The sequence below is a fragment of the Lissotriton vulgaris genome, chromosome 7 (genome assembly GCF_964263255.1).
Source record: "Lissotriton vulgaris chromosome 7, aLisVul1.2, whole genome shotgun sequence".
In the NCBI taxonomy this organism is placed as follows: domain Eukaryota; kingdom Metazoa; phylum Chordata; class Amphibia; order Caudata; family Salamandridae; genus Lissotriton; species Lissotriton vulgaris.
In genome coordinates, this window is record NC_141695.1 from 938833675 (window position 1) to 938837451 (window position 3777).

The following is a 3777-nucleotide window of genomic DNA, read 5'->3' on the forward strand; positions in this document are numbered from 1 at the left end:
TCTTGCTTTATTTTCAATAGCAGCAAGATAAGTAAAAACTACAAATACCCAGAAGGCACAGGAGAAGAACTACTGGCCAATGGGATTAGAGTAAACAAACAATGAACCAATCGTAACCAGGATAGTACATATATGGCCAGCTCTGACCACACAAAGTCCTCTTTTCTTGCTGCTACGCAGTCAGATAAGTCACATTCTCTATGTCTCTATTGTATTTAATGTATTTTGCACGTTTATTGCATTCATATTGCTTATTTATTGCCTGTTTGCTGCCATATTAGTTATTGTGCCTTACACGCGTTCGCGCTCGTTTCAGCTGTTGGACTTTGTTCACATTGCTCCGGTCCCGTTTTCGGCCCGCCCCCCCCCCCCCCTCTCGCTCGTTGCAGCGTTGGTTCTTTCCGCTGCGCACGCTTCCCGCTCCCTGCTCCTCACCGGCTGTTTTCAGACTGCGCTCTGTAGCTTCCTGCAGATCGTTTGCCTACCGCTTCTGAACAACGCGGTGCCCGCCCCCAGGGGAGTGTCCCCCTGCCATTCCGGCCCGTTTCCGCCCCCTTTGTTTTCCTGGTGATTTTAACCCCTTCCTTACTGTTTTTTCTGTCATGGAGATTCCAAGCTCTCCAGAGTTAGACAATGACGAAAGCGAGGCTTTCAAACCAGACCTCAGTCACTTTATAAATAATTCAGTGGAGACTGCTGTCGAGGCTTCAATGACTTGTGTTTCCAAACACATGGAGAATTCCCTTTTAAGCCTCATGACCAAAGCTTTGGCCCATTCTGCGGGGGATAGCAGAAAACGTAAACTGGTTCCTTCCACTTCTCTTTCCAAAAATATGTCACTGTTGGGTCACGAGTCCTCCTCGCATTTGACTGAGGACGTGGTTCCTCCCAGGCCTCCTACAAAGGAGGGGATAAAGATTGCTATGTCTCAAAGTAAAACTAAGACAAAAAATGTGGAGGTTCCTAAGAAGCTGGTCATTAATACCATTCCTGACACGGATGATGACGATGATATGGGTGACACAGATGACTTTACAGATTTATTTCAATTGGTTGATCCTCCTTCCCCCAAGAAAGCGAGATTTGAAGCTTTTGCGTCTCAGCCTGTATTGGATTCGGAGGGCAATCCTATGTTTGACCCCTCTTCTATCAGACATCCTAATTCTACAGAGTGGTTTCCCACTCCTCATGTGGGGGAGTACATCACCTCCAAGCTCCGTCTGCCTTTGGATAAGTCTGTTCGGGCAACACTCAAATTTGAATGTCCTAAACCTTCCCTTCCCTGTCATGTTACTGTTACTCCTGCTATAGATCAGCCGCTCCTTACTTTCTTTTCGAAATTTGGCAAAGATCCAAGCAAGGGTGTGGATAAAGCTTGGTCCACTTGCCAGGACAAGCTTTTGGATGTCGTGGGTCCTTTGGCCCGGATTTTGGATATGTCAGAGACGGCCCGCTTGGAGGGTTCGGATTTAAATCCTGAAGAAATTTCTTTGTGGCTACAGATGTCCTTTTGCCTTTTAGGTAATGCAAATGCAGCACTCATTCATGAGCGCCGTAAGGGCCTGTTAATCAAATTGGACCCGAAGTTGGCTAACTTGGCTTCTCAGGATCCTGGTGTCAAAGCTGACGGCCTTTTGTTTGGTGATTCCCTGGTCAAGGATCTCAGTCGTTATGTGTCCACTTTTGCTTCCTTGGACAAGGCCCAATTTTCCATCACAAAGTGTTTGCCCCTCGGGTTTTTGGCAGGGCCGGCAGAGGCAGGAACCACTCTTCCGGCCGCGGTTATCCGAACCAAGGTTCCAGAGGCGCAGCCAATTCCGGCTATCAGGAATTCAAGCCACAGTTTTACCCTCAACGTGGACGTGGCTTCCGGGGCCGAGGACAGAAAGGCTTCCATTGCAACAACAAAAACGTCAACAACCAAGGTGAGCCCTTCCCCTCCAATCGGAGGTCGTCTTGCTCTCTTTCTACACAGGTGGCGCACGCTCACAGCAGACCCCTGGGTCCTCAATTCTGTCCAAGGCTATCTCATAGAGTTTTACGCTCAACCTTCCCAGTCTATTTTTGCTCCTCCTTTGGTTTTTTCCACAGATGTCGCTCTGCTCGTCTCTCAGGAGATTCAAAATCTTCTTCAAAAACAAGCCATCCTTGTTGCTCCCTTTGACCCCTCCGGTTTTCTAAGCTCCCTCTTTTTGGTTCGCAAAAAGAACAAGAAAGTTCGCCCAGTCATCAATCTCAAGTGGTTCAACCAGTTTGTGGTTTATCGCCACTTCAAGATGGAGACCATTCTCCATCTCAGAGATTTCTTGCGCCAATCAGATTGGATGGTCAGACTCGATCTTCAGGATGCCTATCTCTCAATTCCTATTCACGAGTCTCACACAAACTATCTACAATTTCAGTGGTCCGGAGTCACTTACCGTTTCTGTTCGCTTCCTTTTGGACTTTCTTCCGCTCCTTGGTGCTTCACCAAGGTGATGAAGCCTGTGGTATCTTACCTGCGCTCCCTAGGTATTCGTCTCATCATTTATCTGGACGATATCTTGATCATGCACTCAGACAAACAGACTCTTCTTTCCCATCTCGATGTCGCTCAGTCTCTCCTACTCGATCTGGGGTTCCTCATCAATTCCGAGAAATCTATGTTGGTCCCTTCTCAGAGTGTGGAGTTTCTAGGATTCCGCGTGGACTCTTCCACCGCATCTCTTTATCTTCCAAAATCCAAGGTTTCAGCCATTCGGTCAGAGTTATGTCAAATTCTTCGTCTTTCCGAAGTGTCTCTACGTTCTCTTGCAAGAGTCGCGGGCCTTCTGTCAGCCTCCATTCAAGCCATTTTTCCCGGGCCTCTTCATTATCAAGCCCTGCAACGCTTAAAGATACGTCATCTTTGCCAAGGTTTGGCGTACTCAGATCTCATCCAGTTAGACCTAGAGTCCTGTCTCGAACTACAATGGTGGATAGACCATTTAGATGCGTGGAACGGGAGAACGATCTTCGCTACGGCCCCAGATCTTGTTTTAGAATCAGATGCCAGTCTGTCGGGTTGGGGCGCCCAATGTGGTTCAACCTCGACTGGAGGTACATGGTCTCCAGAGGAGTCATCATTGCACATCAACTGTTTAGAGATGCTGGCAGGCTCCTTTGCAATCCGCAGTCTCGCAAAGAACAAAGCAAGTTGTTCTATTCTCCTTCGGATGGACAATGTTTCGGCGGTCCGCTTTATAAACCATCTAGGTGGCACAAAGTCGAAACCTCTCGCAGAACTCGCAAAGAGTCTTTGGGAATTCTGTCTTCAGCACAAACTGTCTCTTCGAGCAGAATATCTTCCAGGCAGTCTCAATGCCATAGCAGATTGGCACTCTCGCTACATTCGAGATTCAAGCGATTGGAAGCTGCTTCACTCCGTCTTTCTCTCTCTCTCCAAGAAATGGGGTCCCTTTTCTATCGATCTCTTTGCTTCCAGTCTCAATTCTCAACTCCCCGCTTTCTTCAGCTGGAGACCAGATCCACTTGCTCTGGCAACGGATGCCTTTCTTCAGGACAGGTCCCTGCATCTCAACTATGCATTTCCTCCGTTCCTGATGATCAACAGGGTCCTGGCCCAGGTACGTCGCCAGTCGACATCCTTGGTTCTCCTGGCACCTTTCTGGCAGGCTCAAATCTGGTTCCCTTCACTCCTGGAGCTGGCAGTGGACTTTCTGGTTCTTCTTCCCTTCAGCGACGACCTAATGCTGGACCCTCAGGGTCTTCCCCACGGCATGATTCTAGACCGGTCTC

General features: G+C 48.4%; 1 pseudogene; it reads left to right on the top strand.

The window, feature by feature from the left end:
• Nucleotides 1–602: 602 nt before the first annotated feature.
• LOC147702772 (uncharacterized) lies at nt 603–3225 on the top strand (annotated as a pseudogene).
• The last annotated feature ends 552 nt before the right edge of the window (nt 3226–3777 follow it).